The sequence below is a fragment of the Leptopilina boulardi genome, unplaced genomic scaffold, assembly GCF_019393585.1.
Source record: "Leptopilina boulardi isolate dan_hultmark-lab unplaced genomic scaffold, ZJU_Lbou_2.1 LbouV2_150, whole genome shotgun sequence".
In the NCBI taxonomy this organism is placed as follows: domain Eukaryota; kingdom Metazoa; phylum Arthropoda; class Insecta; order Hymenoptera; family Figitidae; genus Leptopilina; species Leptopilina boulardi.
The window spans coordinates 2,692,697-2,711,799 of NW_026137697.1; the positions used below are offsets into that span (position 1 = coordinate 2,692,697).

The following is a 19,103-nucleotide window of genomic DNA, read 5'->3' on the forward strand; positions in this document are numbered from 1 at the left end:
ATGAAGCAATATTTCTTCATCTAATTGAAGAAAAATGTAATTATCATTAGTTTCAATTTAATATATGGAGTATAATATAATTTAAATATTTTTCATCTTTATAACTATTGTTATTTTTTTCTAATTAGTCGCGGCCTTTTTCAAAAAAAAAAAAAAGAATAAATAAATTTATAATGAGAAAGTGAAAAATTCGTTATTATATTTATATTATAATATCTTAATTTGACTAATGGGAAAAAATAAATGAATTTAAGAAAATAAGTCTCTATGTGTTTAAAAAAAAAAAAAATAGTTTACACGAATTTACATTAATTTGACATATAGTTTTTTCATAGTTAATTATTTTTATGATAAAAACAGTTATACATTTTGAAATGGTTTTTTTTTTTGTAAAATATATAAATTTACTCTTGCGCGCGCGCGTTCAACGGAGTGATTAATTGTGTGATGAATGGAAATTTCGGTGGTTTGAAGATGTTTTTTGCGGTTTTGAAGCGAAACGGAGATAAACGTTAAAAGCGAGAGATGTGATTCAAATGTACTGTGGCGCTATTAATTGAAAGATACATAGAACGAACGGTATTTACCGACAAATCAGTGATATACCGCTCGTGGGGAACATTGTCCCGAAGGGTTTAAAGATTTATTGTTAGGAGAATTACTGCTTTAAATTTAGATCAACACACCTTTTTTTTTTTTTTTTTTTAAATCCGCGCACTGAAAATTTGTTTTCTACTCGAATTAAAGTAAAATTTATATACTAAAAAAAACAATTAAAGTAATAATAAAAAAAAAGATAAATATAAGAGAAAAAATACTAATTACTGTAAAACAATACTTGGAAAATTAATACTGGCGCAAAAAAAAAAAAAAAATGAGAAAAAAAGTTAATCAGTTGATTATGGCTTTATTCACAGTTGATTAGTTGTGATGTCAAAAGCGCATAAGTTGACGTATATAAGATTTGAAAAAGGAGAGTGGAGAGACACCTGACTGAAAAAAAAAATTGTCGGTTAGTTTGCCCAAAGGCCTTCAATTTTGTTACATCTCTGATCACCATTCACTGGTGTGTATATATATATATTCTTGACGAAACCGGTGCAGTCGTGCATAAATTATTAGTGGTCGTATTTCGCCGCTGAACATCTTTCGTCGGCTAATTTAAGGGTGCCTACACACATCGAAATGTTGGAAAGGTTATATAGTCAACTTTTTGAGAAACGAGATTACGAGACCGGAGACATGTTCTTATGTTTCAAAATGACACACAAATGAAAGAGAAAGAGAGATGAGACAACTGGAGCACTAAGCAGCTGCACTTAAAGATGATCATAATTAGAAAAGTTGCGCCTACATCCACGCAACACTGACAATCATTAACTGTCACCAAAAAAATAGGAAACAAAAAAAAATCCGAGGACAAAAAAACAATTTTGACGATCATTACCCAAAAAACGATCATTATCTAAATAAAAAGAAAATGAAACTACACGGATCGTTACCAAGGAAGTGAGAGAGACACTTCATTTTTTTGACAAATAGTGTCAAAAATGAGGGAGCAATTAAAATATATAAATGGGAAAAAAAAGTGTCGAAATCGAAGAGAGAAATTATGAATAATATGTGCGCCCACCCACCTTGAGTATAAAGAAAAAAAAAAAATTATCTGCCAAATTTCAGCTCACCGATTTATATACAATATAATTGCTTTTCAATTACAGGAGAAACGAATGCAAATAATCAAAGTCCCTTATACATTACCGAGAACCCAATCAGCCTGATTATGTATGGTTTCGATTCCAATTTACTCATCAACGAATCAATCCTGCAGCCAATGGCTCCAGGATGAAAGTTTGCCCAAATAAATCAGACGCGAGCCCAAATAGCGGCACGGCATCTCTCGCCTCATTCAAATCTTTTTTTTTTTTTTTCTTCTTTCTTATTCTCTCATCCATATAACAAATGCAGGTAGAAGAAATTCTCTCGAATGTGTGCGATTAATCGCGCAGTCGCCTAAAGTGTGGTTTTTTTAAGGAACCTCTTCACCATGCCATCAGAATGACAAAAAATAGCCCAGGTTTCCTGTGGGCTAAAAAAAAAATCTATTCATATATATATATAAGAGAAAATAAGAGAGTGAGAGTTTATTCGAATAGAATTTGTTGATTAATATCAGAAAACGAAGAATAGGGTAAAAAAAATCCATTGCCTTGAAAATTGAAAAGTTTTATTTATTCAAAATCAGTTTTTTTTGTTTAAGGAATTATGATAATTTAAATGACACTGAAGTTACCAACGTTGAATCGACGAAAAGAATTTTTGTTTTCCTAAGATTGAATATTTCCTCGCCTTGGTTGTGAATTTTTAGTGTTTAAGGATGTATTTGGGACCAAAATAAAGAAGTTTCAATTAAAAAATATTGGTTCTTGGCTTTTAAACTAATCTGAAAGCGAAAAATTCGTTCGTTGTTTCGTTGAATCAACGTTGGTAACTTCAGCGTCATTAATTTAATTTCTTTTTCGTGTTTCAAAATTGTATTGCTTTTTCTATTAAAAAATCATTAGAATTTTCATTTTAAAGCGAACTGAATTTTTATTTGGGTAATTAACTAAATTTTAATTGATTCGGATTTTTAAGCATATTTCCAATTCATTGAATTTTCTTTTGTCTCAATTTTTACATGCACGAATTTTTATTTGTTCGAAATTCTTTAAGAAATCTTCATTTTTCCGAATGTTCGGACAATTTTGGGCAAATAAAAATTGGGACAAATGAAGATTCGGTGATATGGAAATGCTAATATTCGAAAGAGTTAAAATTCTTTAGAAAGAGTTACTAAATTAAAATTCGGTTAAATTAGAATTACTTCAAAAATTCGGTACCTAAAAATTCGTTTAAAAAATTATGGGATAATCATGCGCCCCACATATTTCATGAATCTATGACTTATTTGAAGAAGATATAAATCTAAAAAGCATATTAATGAATGAAATTGGTCCATTTGAATTAAAATTCTAATATATATGTTTGAAAGAGCAGAGTTTTTTTTTTTTTTTTTTTAAAGAGGACAAAGGTTGATAAGATCGAAATCATGGTACAAATCAGGTAGTATGTTTTTGCTTCCAAACAAAGAGGCCAGAATAGTTTGTACTGCTGCTGCGACAAAAATGTATGTTGGGGGGGAAAAAAAAGGTCTGCGTCTTTTGATGCAAAAAGGAGGGGGGGTGGGGGGTCCACGCACCAAAAGGGCGATGTCCTTGTCTTTTCCTGTCGTCATTCAATTGTGTATATAGTATAAATACAGGTATCCTCTAATTTTCTCTGCAAGACAGGAACTCACCGCCATATAACTCAACCGTTAAATCGACATGCCTACTGCGCGCGTGAGTTGCGCCAAAGAACATTGTCGTTCATTTGGATTCGTGTGCTTCATAGATCTCTATAGTGAAGAAAAATCTCAGTTGGAAATAGAATTCTCAGGATATCGAATGACAATTTATTTCGAATGACCCTTGTATCTGTATTGTGTATGGATGGTACACGAGGAAAAAGAGAAAGAGAGAGAGAAAAAGAAAAGATGCTATCAGCAACTAACAGCGGCCGATGCAATGAAAGATATCACCAGGTTTTAAATGTGTCGCATTCTTCTTTATCGATCTACTGGAATGATAATTTAGACAGAGTTGCAATTTGCTAGATGCGGATCATCTTCCTCCTCTTCTCCACCCACTTTTTCTTCTTTTATATACATTCTCTATTTCCCTGTATTACATTTCCTAAAATATCAGTTTCACCAAAAAAAAATCGTTTCTATAAATAAAATAAATTTTTCGAGCTTAGGAAAAATTAGTTTCCTTTCCTAAAATTAGTTATTTTCAAAATGGCAAAGGTATAATGATTAAAACAGATGTTTGAAAACAGTTGTCTAATTCATTCACAAGGGTTTTAAGGTCGGATCATCAACTTCCGACACAATTTCCTGAAATCGTAAAAAAATTTCTAAAAAGGAAAAAAAAAATATAATTAATGTAAACGTGATCAATATAATATTTAATGACTATACTTTACGGTGATTTTACTCACTAAAAATAGAATTTTTTTTTTCTTTTCAAATGGCGAGAGAAAGTCGCATTATAACAATGCACCTACATATAATATAGCATCTTGAAAAACGTTTTTAAGCGAAATGTAAAGAGGTAATATTTTACTGAGACTTGAAAGCTTCATAATTGGTAGTTTTAAAAATGGTGCCATATGTGTGGGACATCAGGAGTGTATATTGTAGAGAGGGCTTTATGTATACCTTTTTCTATATATATATATATATATATATATAAAGAAAGTGGGTGGGACAAGAAGAAGTCCTCTGTATGTGCAGCTCCTCGTCGTGAGGTCTCTAGAAAACGCTATCGGCAAATCAGCGTTCGTCTTAATTATCACCCTTCTTCAGTATATAATCCTCTACTCTATCCGCAAAAGAGAAAGAAGATATAGGTTCAGCGTCTTTCTTGTAATATATCACCGTATGACCGCATGATAGGGCGCGGCCCTCTCACCACATTTATACTGTACTGGAATTCGCAAAAAAAAAAGTCGCAGAACGTTGGTCCCGCGAGAGCAGCTCTTCTTCTAACCTCCCCTTGAGACAGTGTTTTTCGAGTATTATTATTTGCCAATATGGATCTCCAGTAACATTTTTGCGCTCGACAAAACAATCTTTATTTTAAACCTTTTCCATTATAATTAAGTAAAAAAAAAATTTCTTGAACCTCCAAAAGAACTGTTTTTTTCCCCCCAACATTTTGAATTATAATTTCCCAAGTTTTTAATATCCGGCAGGATGTATTAAATTATATATTTAATGGAACATAAGAAGTATTAATTGAATAATGAATTTTAGGAATGACATATATTAATAAATATAGTTGAATACATATAACTTCCGGGAAATTGGAAAGTGCATTATTAACCCAAAAAGGAATTAAAAGTTTATGTGAAAGAGAAAAGAGAGGTCAATGTGTCAAAAGCAGTAATATGTGCAATGTCAACGGAATCGTTTTCATCTGGAAAATTTTAAGCTCTTGCGCATCGTTTAAGCCGAAAATTAAATCAATGTATATGCGCGAATTTCAAGAAACGGAGAAATTAAATTCCGCTGACATATAGGAAAACAATTGATTAATAAAATGCAAGTAATTTCTATCCTTTTTTATTTTAAACAAATTTAATTTTTTATTTTTATAGAGACCGTTTTCACCGTGTGGATAAATTTAATCCTCCGAGAGGTTAAAGGCCAATAGATATATTCTGCCTTTGCGCAGAAGCTATACAACATTCTGCGCAGACTCAGAAAATATCTAATGCGTTTGCGCAGAAACCATACAAACATTCTGCGCAGACGCAAAGAAAATATCTACTGCCTTTAACCTCTCGGAGGATTAAATTTATCCACACGTTGAAAACGGCCTCTATAGAAACATTTCGAAAAATAAATTTTTTTTTCTTAGAGCATAAAATGTTGAAAGAAAAAGAATAAACAGGATTTTTTTTTTGTCTTAATGAGATTGCAAACTAAGGAATTTGCAAAAGTGACTGGCGAAGAAACCCAGTGAAGTATTGTAATAGTATGGTCGTCGCGCTGATCGGAAACGGTTAGCAACCGTACTTATGCCGATAGAAAAGCGATATGTCCGCGATTTAAATACATCGCCTCCCCAAGCTCGTCCATACAATCTACACTGTCTATCTATCGCAATCTTCTGCCGCGATTCTATCGATTCACCATTCAGTTTGCGGTTCTGAATTTCCCTTTTGAAACTTGCGCAAAGTCTTCTTCTTCTTTTTCTTCTTCTTTCCAAGAAATATTCTATATTGAAAAGGGGTTGGGAATATAATCTATAGAATTTTACTGTCAAAAGCGCATTAACGAAAATTCCCCTCCATCCAATCAACTTTTAAACTAAACTTTTCGTATATTATGAAATGATGATCAAAAAGTTTCATTTGCATTTTTTGATATCTCTTTTGTTCATAATAACTTTTATATTTAAAATCGAAAAAATTGGACACATTTTTAAAACATATATAGAAGATAAATGGAGAACAAAAATAAAGTAATTTTTACTATACTTAAAAAGTAAATTCTACAGAAAAAGAGTACAAAATGAGTGACGCTATTTTAATTTGGAACGTACGAGAAATATGCCACGTATGTTGAACTGCAATAAAAATAAATCTGTATTCCGGAATTTCTGGTAGTAAAGTAGTAATTGTTTTTATATCTGAAAAAAAATTGACAGTTGCGAAGAAGTTTTAGTTTTACTTTGTAAGTATAGTAAAAGTTACTTTATATTTTTTTCCATAGTATTCGGAATGTGTTAATATTATACTTAAATTTATGCAATATTTGATTTTATAATTATAACGTTCTGGGATGTAAAGTGATTATTATAATAAGTGATTATTATAATAAGCGAATATTATAATAGGTCTGGTGTATCTTGATGTAACCGATTCTCATTATATATATATATATATATATATATAGATTGTATCGGTACAATGAATTAATTTTTTGAAAAATTATATATATGAAAAGAAATACCAACAGAGTGTTATGGAATTATGAAAAGTTGTTAAGTGTCGGAAATTCCGTGATAAAGACTTTTTGTAGGAAGTTTGCCTAACTCATTTGAATTTAATAACAATGTCGCACATATATATATAGTCGAAACCACATAAACTCCATTCCCGCCCCCTCGCAATGTTTAAAATTGACAACATATACGATACATATATATATTTTAAAATACACACACACATTGTTAATGCGTTCTAATTTCTTGTTTGATTTTATCTTCACCGCAATTTTAATTTTTTTCTTTCATTCAAAAATCAACATTCATATTCTTTTTTTTTTTAAGTGGCTCGTTAAACTCGACAAGCTCCGAAGATTTTATAGTTATGAATAAAATTTCATTTATTGAGAAGATGTATTTAATAATTGTCCTATAAGGATGTTTGTTGAAGATACTTTTTAATCTTGTTTAAAAATAGTATTTTTTTTTTGTTCTTCATTATCTGGTTTGGAAAAAGTAATCAGCTTCGTTATTAAGTATTCCGATGATAATTACACAGAAAATTAAAATTAAAATAAGCTGCAACGCTTCTTATTTTAATCCAATTTTACTTATTTTAATCCAGTAACGCTTCTTATTTTAATCCAATTTTACTTATTTTAATCCATTTTGGTATTAAAATAAGCAAAATTGGATTAAAATAAGAATAGCGTTGCAGCTTATTTTAATGCCTTTTAATTTTCTGTGTAGTTGTAATTTGTGTTTTTACCTGTTTGCTGTGTATGAGTCATCTCAATTTCTTTATTTTAAAATTTTTGGTGTAATTTAAAAATGTTGAAATGGGATAGTATTATTAGTTTTATATATATACCTGCGCGTATCCCAACCCAATATGTTTACATTGAAGTACAAAGAGTAATTTAAGGCTAAAGTCATAACAATATCAATTTTGAAGATAATTAAATCAGTTGCAATTCGTATCTTGACCTGTTTAGAGGTGTGGTCAACGGGAGTGTAAACTATTAAATATATTTTTTCCATTTTTACCAAGTGTTAAAACAATTTTTTTTTTGTTTCAGGAGTGTTCGAAATCTTCAAAAATCGCGATCGCTTTTAGAAAACGTGTTTTGTTTCTTCGTATATAGTTAAATTTTTCTTTTATTTTAGTTTTTGTTTCGGGAGTGTTCGAAATTCTTAAAACCGCGATCGTTTAAATCATTAGGGAAAGTATTTAGTTTCTCAATTTTTAGTAACTTTAGCCAATTTTTTATTCCGGGAGTGTTCGAAATTCTTAAAACCGCGATCGCTTAAATTCATTAGGAAAAGTATTTAGTTTCTTAATTTTTAAATTTTTGCCATTTTAGCCAATTTTCTGTTCCGGGAGTGTTCGAAATTCTTAAAACCGCGATCGCTTAAATCATTAGGGAAAGTATTTAGTTTCTTAATTTTTAAATTTTTGCCATTTTATCCAATTTTTTGTTCCGGGAGTGTTTGAAAATTTTTAAAATCACGTGTGAGTGTTTCCAACAGATCTTCACATTCCAAATATACTGTGACACGATACATCAGTTGCGGGATAAGGTTAGTAGTTATTTTTTTGTTCTATTTAAAAAATTTTAAGCATTAATTTTTCTATTTTGCTCTAGTAATTTTTGACAAAACATTTGGTTGGTTTTTAAAAATTTTTTGTTGCCTCAACCAAAATTATATGTTCTTGTTTCTCACTGTAAAAGGAAGGATATTAATTTAATATCGACTTTAGGTACTAAATTATCATTTGATATTTTGATACCCAAAATCGGTATACTATAATTGTTAGTACTTTCTTTTTACTGTGCTTTGAAAAAAGAAATTTTGTTAACTCTCCATAATAATTTGAATCGGTTAATTAGATTTCTGAAAGGAATTTTGAGTATATATAAGAAAAATATTTCATGTTTATTTTTCTGTAAAAAGAACAATATACAAGGATCTTATCTTTCGGATCAGTATTAACTCGTCCAAGTATATATGAGAACGACCCTTATCATTGAGCCCATAAAACACCCTTTTTTTTCCCCCCCGTATAGTTCCTGTTGATAAATCCGGATAAGTCTCTGTCTCTCTCTCGCGATACGTATCTAAAATAAGAACGACCACATTGCATTCGCCGATAGAGCCACTAATTGCGAGAATTGTGCCGTAAAGTTAAGAACCTAGCTTCTCTGGCTCGTAAGAGAGGCTAGATTTTTGTCCTTTTGGCCTCGCACCACCCCTCTTGTCTCCCCTTTTTGCGTGGGACTACTTCTTCTACGATAGAAGTTGTCGTCCCCTCCCCCCACCCTTTTGTTCGACGCGCGGAAAGATAAATTCTCTTAATAAATGACTTTGGGATCTATAACGGCGCGGTAGCGCCTCGTTATCCAGAGCACCGTGTATACACAGCGTGTTTTGCAGCGTTTTCAGCACGGTTTGGTACCACGGGAGGCCGATAAATCTACGCTCAGGAGAAGAGTAGCGCATATATACACGAACGTATGGTCTAGACCGAACGCGAGCGAGAGAGATTGTCGTGATGTTGCGGTTCTTGGTTCCAAGTTTCTGCTCCTATATATATATATATAAGGTCCATATGACCGGTTTTAGTATTTGTGGAACACAAGTGCAATATTCCACACACAAACAAAACTCTCATGTCTCTTCCCCATGGCAAGATTGTGCGACCTGTCTGAGAATTTGTGTGTATGTGTATATATACCTTTATAATACACTGGGTGTCCCAGAGAGAGAGACTAGTCTTAACTTCTAAGACGACTTTTTCTATATACTCTCATCCATCAAGTGAAGAATGCAGCGTCCTTATATATTTTTCAATTTTGTCTTATGTGTGGAGAAAAAAAAAAAATTTGATAGCTAGTCTTTGTAATATTTGATGCATTTGCTTCCGTTTTTATATGTGCGGTCAGTATAACAGAATCAAATATTTATCTCTATTACTTTTCTGCCTATTATAGTTATATTAAAGCGCTATTCATTTTTGATTGAGTAGAGGGCTATCAATTTTTATTCCATTTTGATGATACATCTTCTAGTGGCGTTATATAAAAAAATATTTATCTACATTTTACCAGATTCTTAGATCCGCCTTACAGAAAACTGTTTCATTGAATCAAAGAAGTATTTCTATTGACATAGAATTTTTTAAAGAAAATTAATTTTATTTTTAAATTAAATAAATTCTTTTTAAATCAAATAATTTTTTTTAATTCTTTTTAAATGTAATAAATTTTTTTTAAATTAAAAGAAAAATTTTCTTTGATATATAAATACTTCTTTTTCTGGTTGTGAATTGTTGTTTTTGGTGAATAATTTAAGTTTGCTAAATATGCGATTGAATATTCAATAATTGAATTATCGTAGTCAGAGTGATTAGAAAATATTTAAAAATTCATGATTGCTATTATTGTATACAGTTTTGAATATTATAACAATTTATAGATTTTTCGCTATATGAATAATTAGAATACAAATAGCAACATTGATTCAATATTCATTTAAAAATTAAGGAAGGGAATTTAAAATTTATTGAAAATTTTTAAAAATCCATATATGACAGGAAAATTGTAAATAATTTGATTATAATGGAAATTTAACGAATTTATATATAAAAATCGACTTTTAAATAACTTTCTATGCCATTGTTAAAAAGGGAGTGAGTTAAATACCCCCTGGAAATAGACCTTATTAATGAACATCGCCATATGGTTTAAATAAAACATGACTTCCTCTATAGTTATATTAAGAAGCATTATTGTAGTTTCAAAAAAAGGGTAAAAATATAAACCGATTGTTAACAAGGTTTTTTTTTAAAATTAGCTAACGTTAAAAAAAAAACTCATTAAATATTTGTAACACTCCTTAAAATATGCTAATTTTTCCATTAACACCTAATTTAATTTTCATTAGCATATTTAATTTAATTTTCATTAGTACTTAATTAAAAGTATACATAGTGTAATAATATCAATTATTTCATTCTCAAAGGTGGAAAATATATATATTTATATATATGACCCAATTTAATCTTTGGAGAGTATATAATTTTAAAATTAAATATATAATTTTATCGATGGAATAATATCGAGGAAATTATTTAAATAATTGAAAATAATTATTGAAAAAAAATTGCGTATTTTCTTCCAAGAATCTACAACATTAAATATATATATATATAGTATGTTCTAATCAAATAATGTATCATATCGGACATAATGAAAAAAAACAAGCACCCTCTCTAATATCTTAACATAATTTCCAGCTTGTTTCATGAATAAATTAAGTAGCTATATATACAGTATATATAAAAGGTGGAGAGAACTTTATATATATATATAACATAGTCTCGTTAGTTATTATAGCTTCAAGCCATGTGAAGCTTGAAGATTCAGCTATTGGCTAAGTTCGCCGTTATTTTACAAGTTGTTTTAGAAACTGTTATGTTTTTCCGTTTTATTCATTTTATATTCGATCAATACAGCTTGAGGTGATTCAAAAAAAATATTCATTTCAAAAAAAAGTAATTTAAAAAAAAATTCATTTTAAAAAAATATATCTTTTTCTTTTTAAACCGAAAAAAACGTTATTTCTTCATTGACTTTTTTCGCAGTTTCTGTGTTGGTAATTAGCAGTAAATTTTTGAAAACGTTATAAATTCTCTATTCGATCCTAATGTACTTCTTGTATATATATATATATATATACCTATATCAAAGTATTTTACGCGTGCGCTTTGGAATCATGCCAGTTCCCTTAAGGTACTCTTGCATCTGTATTATATATATATATAATATATCTATATATAATGTACCATCTCCCTTGACGATAATGGCTAATGATCTTGTCTTGAACTTAAATTTTACAAACAATATTAGTAAATCTTGCGAAAGGAGCGTGGAAACATTCCGCTTGATTGGAGATTTTTCTGGTTAAGGGGAAATGGGTGTTCATAACTTGTTATCTTAAAATTTGATTTAGATGAAGAAAAACCTTTTTTTATCAATATTGAATTTTCTTTTATCGAAATAGCGACGGTTTACATTTTTTTATTCTAAAAGTTTAAATACTGTGCAATTTTATATATTTTAATTTTTTTTCGTATGGTTCTGTTTCTTATAAAATCGTTTAGTTTTTCTAGAAAACGAAATGAAAGCTTTTTGGTATATCTATTATATATACCTGTACATTTCAATTTATCTTTGATGTTCTATTGTATCATATTGAAGGATATAAAATGAATTTTTATTGAAATCGATCAAGTTTCTGACTCTTCTTTTTCTTCTTGTATCACTATTTTATTATATTTGTTTTATCCAAGAATCGGATTTAATGGTACTTTTAAATTATTATTTTTCTCTTGCAAAAAAATTTCTTTCTTCTATTCTATTTGAAAAAAAGTATAGAGTAAACTGTATTTCCGCATTTGATCCGTTAATTTTTTTAATTCAGGAAAATTTACTTTTTTTTCCTTGAATCAAAGAAAGAAAATTCTTAACCCTTTCGTGCCTCCGGTACATATATGTACCACTTAAAAAATTTGATGTAACTCTTACAAATTTAACCCAATCAGTAATTCCAATGGATAGTTTTATTGACAATCGTTATTACTATATGTTAAAAAATAGAAAACAGTATTATACAGTTATAATTATTTTAAACAATAGGTACAACATTGATAAAAAATTAACAAAAGTTATATATCAATAATGTTAAGTCATTCATTTAGGCTTCATCCGTTTTTAACAACACATTGACTTTTAATATTTTCGAGGTCGCTGATTACGAAACTGGAGTCAGATTTTCAAAATGCAAAATGGCGGATCCAATATGGCGGTCGAATATCCAAAATTTTATCTGTTCTCTTCAAATTCGTCACTCGGGGGTTTTTGGGGTCGCTGATTACGAATCTGAAGTCAGATTTTCAAAATTCAAAATGGCGGATCCAATATGGAGGAATAAATTTCAAAATTTCACCGATTTCCCTTAAAACTCATCACTCGGGGGTTATTAAATTTATTATTTTATTAAACTAATTATATTGAAATTATTAATTTTATTTTAATCACCATCTTAAAATTATATTTAATTAATTTCTTTCATATTACAAATTTTTGTATTTTGTTATATGTAAAGCTTACATCGATTTTGAAAATTCGCGCGACTCACATGATAATGAAATTCATCCACCTTGTTAAAATAGGGTTCTTGGCGAAGGTTCACTGTAAAAAAAACCTAACGCGCCTTATTCGGAACCTCTTAGGTGGTGTGGAAGACCGTCACCGCTGCAAACAATTGATTTGAAAGTGAGAAAAATTTAAGAATTTCTAAAAATTTTTTGAACAAACTCGATCCGTCATTTTGAAAATCTGACTGCAGATTCGTAATCAGCGACCCCAAAAACCCCCGAGTGATGAGTTTTAAGGGGAACAGATAAAATTTTGAAAATTAGTCCGCCATATTGGATCCGCCATTTTGAATTTTGAAAATCTGACTTCAGATTCGTAATCAGCGACCCCAAAAACCCCCGAGTGACGAGTTTCAACAAAATCTATAAGCTAGGTTGCCCGGGGGCACGAAAGGGTTAATTCAATATTACTTTTTTTATTTTTTTAATATTTTTAATATTTTTTCGTTATTTTATCCCAGAGTTTTTAAAATTGCGATTGTAATTTGCCACATGGGAAGAAAGTAAAATTTTTTTCTGCTTAATTATCCGAAAATGACAAATAATTGCAAGTTTGAAAAGTCACAGACACGACATTAAAAGAAATTGGTATATCCGCGACGACATAGCAAATATATATAAAATTTTGCCGTGGTGAAATGTAATCTAATTAGCCAATCCTCACCCTTCATTGCCAATGCAATCATCCTAATAAGGTTTCGTATATATTTGGGTTATATAATATATAAGAGATGATTTCCATTATAAAGAAAGAGGTGTGTCAGATTTTGATGCTTGAGAATATTTTAATTATTTTAATTAATTTTCAATTGTCCCGCCCGTTTCTTAATAATGACCGCATATGGTGCTATGAGAGAAAGACCTTTTTTGCCGAAGTATGCGCAGACTATATTATATCTATGGAGAAGATCGTGAATCGAACGAGTTTTACAGAAAGATAACAGGAAGCGGCCGAGCGATTTATCGAAGCAAAGAACGTCTTCCTTCGAGCTCTGTAACATATTATTTCAGCCTCATGAGAGATGTTTACTAAAGCAGGAGGGGTTATACCTGCGCGACTATATATATATATATATATTCCAACAGGTCGATTAGGCAAGGGTAAACATTTTTCAGAGGCGCCTCCTCTCTCATAGGAGTCAAAATGTATAGCATCGAATATTAAGAAAGTCACTTCTTCTTCTTCCTCCACGCACCTGATTTGCATTTTTCTAGTGTGTGTGCATCCTTCGGATCGAGAGACCAGATTCAAAGGCACTCCATAACAAATTATGCTGAGAGTATGATAAAGAGAATAAAAAAAAAAAAGAGAGGAAAAATTTTCAACACACCGTGTTTGAACATTCGAAGCTTTGTCCATCTTGAGATGTTGACATTTAAATCGAAACATGGCACTTCTATTTTCTTTTTTGTTTGAACAAGAACGCGAACAAGAATCATGTAAAAGAAATGTTTACTTTTCTTGGTATAAATCTTTATTGTTTCTTCTTCTTTTTTTTCTGTTCTTCATTTTTATAGTGCACTCGTGTCTCTCTCTCTCTCTCTCTCAATATGTGGGTTTTTTTTCGAAAAATAAAAAAAAAGCAAAATTTATTTGATTCAAATAATTGTCCAATAAATATTTACTTGAAGCAAATAATTTCTGTATTTAGAAAAAAGTAATTTCTGTATTTGGACCAATAATTTCTGTATTTGAAATAAATATCTCAATAATTTAAATAAATATATTTATTTGATAATAGTCGATTATTTGAATGAAATAAATTTTTATTGAGCATCTGAAAGAATTTTGATATCACAGTACAGATAAAAATATTTTTTTTTTTCTCCGATTATTTGATGGATCTAGTGATCTTGAAAGATAATTTCAATATCTTGCCCGGTATATATATATATTATAAAAGACGATTTAAAAATGCTTGCGCACCATTTTATAACTGACAGGATTATAACAATGGTCTCGAGAGAGGAAGATCCGTGAAGGAAGATCTTTGCTCACGATGCGCATATGATTATATTATATTTATATATATATATATATATATATATATATATATATATATATATATATATATATATATGTATATACACAAACGCGTTATGTAATGGACAAAAAGGATTCATTTTTCAGTACTTGTTATATATATTTATATATGACATGTATCCTGCAGTGTTTCAATCAAAATCCATCGATGCCTCTTATAAACTCTGTGTAATTTAATATTAGGTAAAACTCGCAGCAGGAAACAAGAACGAGAATGCACCACAGGGAATCTCTCACTTGACTTTTTAAACTATTATACAATATATATAGAAGATCACAATATTCTATTTTTAAGAATAGAAAAAACCATACCAACAAACATAATTTTTAAATTACACACTTATTTATCATATAGAAAATATATGTTTCCAAGACGTCTGTATTACACCTAGATTGATTAGGTCTATTAGTTTTTTTTTTTTTTAGGGTTCGTTTGATTTTGAAAAAATGCTGGTGTCATGCTATAAATATTTTTCTAAAATGCACTCTGTTTTTTTTAACCATATAACGATTATAAAACGATTTTACGATTGTTAAAAGAAAAAAAAAAAAAAAGGATTTTTGTTTTGTAAAAAAAATGTAATTATATTGAAAAGTATGTTAGTTGGTAATTAAAAAAGTAAACAAACTTTTTAGAACCCAAGTATGTGGGTATGATTAGATCGGGTACATACTTTTCCAAGTTAATAATGTCGAGATCGTTTGTTCGTCGGGGGAATTTTTTTTTTTTTTTTTTTCCTCCCTAACCTCCTCTTCTTTTATTAAGAAATCCTAACGGAGAGTAAAGATGGAGACCCCATTCGATCAATCAATGTTTTAAAAGGGTCACCTTTTTTATCGTGACCCTTCCCACGTAAAAAACTTTAGCCAAGTATTGCGTGAAGCACGCTCGTGACTCTGGTTGAACGACCTGCCAACCACGACCAAAAGTCTCCTCTCTCTCTTTTTCTCTCTGGAGACTATCCACATTTTTGTGGGTTCTTCGAGATCATCGTGCGCAGCATTATTATAGCGCATTGTGATCGCATTAAATGAATTTTTTTTTTCGATTGGATCTAATCCTAATGGTGTTTTTTAACACGTGACCTTGAAACTAATACGTTTCAATCAAACGTGAATCAAAATCGAAAAAAATTTTATAAATTGTTTTTGAAGTATAGACACCCATTGCTTCAAGGTCATGAAATGATTGGCTTATCAACCAATTGGACCGTTTTTTGTTTCATTGGCGAATTTGCAGCTGTGTATCAATCGTTAATTTCAAGAGTCTTATTATTAATCATAAGGACCGTTAAACCGCGCGTAATTTCCGTTCAAATACCTCTCATTTACCACACACTCAAGTTCCGCTTAATTAATTTATAGTATAAATTATTTTCGCAAATATTTTTCTTCAAATTTATTTAATTTTTAATATATTTGACCACTTTTTTCGTCTGCTAAACGCATGCGCGGTTATTGAATTCATATATGTCCGCCATTTATCTCTCACCTGAGTTGCAATAGTTTCTCCGCTAGAGCGCTAATATCGCTATAACTATAAACTAAGAAAATTTTTGTTTTTTTAGACAACTGAATATATATATACAAACCGCCAGTGATTTCTATTAGATTTTATTTAATAAAAATTTAATTTGATTAAAGATTAAATTATTTTCGCAAATAATAAGAATTTTTCTTCAAATTTATTTAATTTTTAATATATTTGACCACTTTTTTCGTCTGCTAAACGCATGCGCGGTTATTGAATTCATATGTCCGCCATTTATCTCTCACCTGAGTTGCAACAGTTTCTCCGCTAGAGCGCTAGTATCGCTATAACTATAAACTAAGAAAATTTTTGTTTTTTAAACTGAATATACAAACCGCCAGTGATTTTTATTAGATTTTATTTAATAAAAATTTAATTTGATTAAAGTTAACCTCAAATTTGTAAGGTCGCTATATAGAGCATTATATTTTATTATAATTATATAATGAGAATAAAAAATTGCCTCTTTAGTTAAAAAAAATAAGATATATAAAAAGTTATTATGGATTTACGTATGGACATAAACCGCAGCATCTTTTGTATATTATCTATCTTAACATGATGGTAAGTGGATGAGGCTCTCATTGCAAAAGATGTAGCGACAGGCAACTGCGGTGACCACGACTGGTTGTCGCGATTCGCCCTTGAGGTTAAGTGGCGATCCTCGAAACTTTTATAATTATTTCTTCGGGAGGTGAGATAGTTAATGCGCGATTAACCGAGAGATTCCTGTTACAAGAGGGAGAGAGAGAGAGAGAGAAAGAGCACCCGGAGCTCTTTAGTGCCAGGCACAATTTGGCGCGTTCTCCTAACGTTATCTTTTCTTTTTTTTATTTCCACTTTTCTCTTTGAGTACACCTTTGCCACCTTTAAATGAGACCACCACTCTTGATACAAACTTCACTTTAGTACTTCATTAAGAACTCCGTATATTTTTTCTAAATCAGTTTCTAATAATAATCATTTTTTCTAAATTGTTCTTTTTGTTACAAAAAGACATTTTTTTGAACCAAATATTTTATTTAATTTTTTGGTTTTAAAAAAATTTGATAAAAATTTTTATAAAACAATTTTTTAACAATTTTGTAACAATTTTGTAACAATTTTGTAACAATTTTGTAACAGTTTACAGAATTGTATTTATTGCATTCTTAGTTTTATTCTTCACTGTATATAACATTTGGCCCAGTCAACATATATGTCACGCGAGAATTAATTGGTAGAAAATGTGAGATAAGTTGGTGAAAATAAATGGACACAAACAGCTATCAAAACGATCGTTGTGGATTTCCAGTTAATTTGTTTTCGCCCTTTTTCTTTCATTCTTTCTTATACTCTTGAGATAGTATTCATTTTTTCTTTTTCTCACTCGGCGTAGGTTGTGCGTAAATCAGTCTATATCGGGACAATTTTTTTTTTTATTTCTGCCCTCCTCATTCTAAGAAATTCTCCTTCTATATAGATATATATATGAAAATGATTTTCAAGTGTGATTTCAAGCGATTGAAGTTTTTAATCACAGCATGAATCCAAAAAGAGAATATTTTAAAAGTGAGAGAGAGATTTTTCCCCTTTTTGCTGACGCTATCGGTCTTTGAAGCTTTCTATATGATATTGAACGATAATGTCACTCTGAGAGCGATCTTATAAATTCTCGCAGTCAATTTAAAATACGACACTTTTTTCTCAATTCTCCATAATTTTCACTGATATCTAACTATTTTTTATATACTCCATTCTTATTACTCATTTTTCTGTTATATAACCAATTAGGCTATTTTTTATATAAAAAATAAATTATAGATATTAAAAAAAAGATTTGGATAATAATACATTTTTTTTTGGTCTATAAATCACAGAAAAAACGCTGGATAAATTTTGTTGCAGGTAATTTTAACTAATGCTAATTCACATAGACGGTGGCGCCCCCAACTAGGATAAAATTTGTTGCAGTTAATTTTTATACCGCTTTTGGGGTAAAAATTCTACTTTTTTTTTAGTGTGAATGGAATCGCCGGCGACCAAAAGATGATATTCGTTGGCCCCGCGTTTAGCGAGTTTCCAGCTATTTCAGAGGCCAATGAAAACCTCGCCTAAGTCCTTTTGGTTGCCAGCGGTTTAATTATATTTTTCCTCTAATTCGTAATTTTATCTTCGCAAATAAATTTCTAAATCATAAAAACCTTGTCGAGAATGTTTTTAAAGTTGATCTTAATTAAAATACAATGAAAGTTATAAACCTTTTTTTTTTTTTTTTTTCTTAAGCGCGCACCTATTAAATTCACATAAAACGGTTGTAGGCAATAAACTTTTGTTAAAAGGGTTATACGCGCTCTTTTTAAATGCGAATTAAAGTCTCGGTAAATAAAAAGTAAAAAAGTATACGTGAGAAAAGTGGAAATGTTGCTATTTCGTTTATATATATATAAAATACTATTAACGACTATTTAGATCACAGGTCACGCTGCGATCAATTTACAATTCGATAAAGGAAATGCTTTTTTGCTATTAAAATAAAAAAAAAAAAAAAAAGAAAAAATTGACCGATGACGTATATGTAAACATTATATTCTGCGTGCAAAGCATTCTGAAAAACCGTGCGCGGATATATAATATAATTCTTAAGGTCTCTCCTTCTCTCTCTCTCTCTCTCTCTCTTTGACAAATCGCTAACTTTCGTAGAAAAGAGCGCATCATCTCTTCGTGCCAGGAATCGTCGATTATCTATGC

At 30.1% G+C, this 19,103-nt stretch overlaps 1 long non-coding RNA gene across 1 annotated transcript in view; it reads left to right on the forward strand.

The window, feature by feature from the left end:
* The window catches only part of LOC127291668 (uncharacterized), a 46,965-nt gene extending 39,245 nt beyond the window's left edge, over nucleotides 1-7,720 (forward strand). The window contains exon 4 of the long non-coding RNA XR_007844642.1: nucleotides 7,658-7,720. This is a non-coding gene — a long non-coding RNA (uncharacterized LOC127291668). The remainder of the gene's footprint in view (nucleotides 1-7,657) is intronic.
* Nucleotides 7,721-19,103: the final 11,383 nt, after the last annotated feature.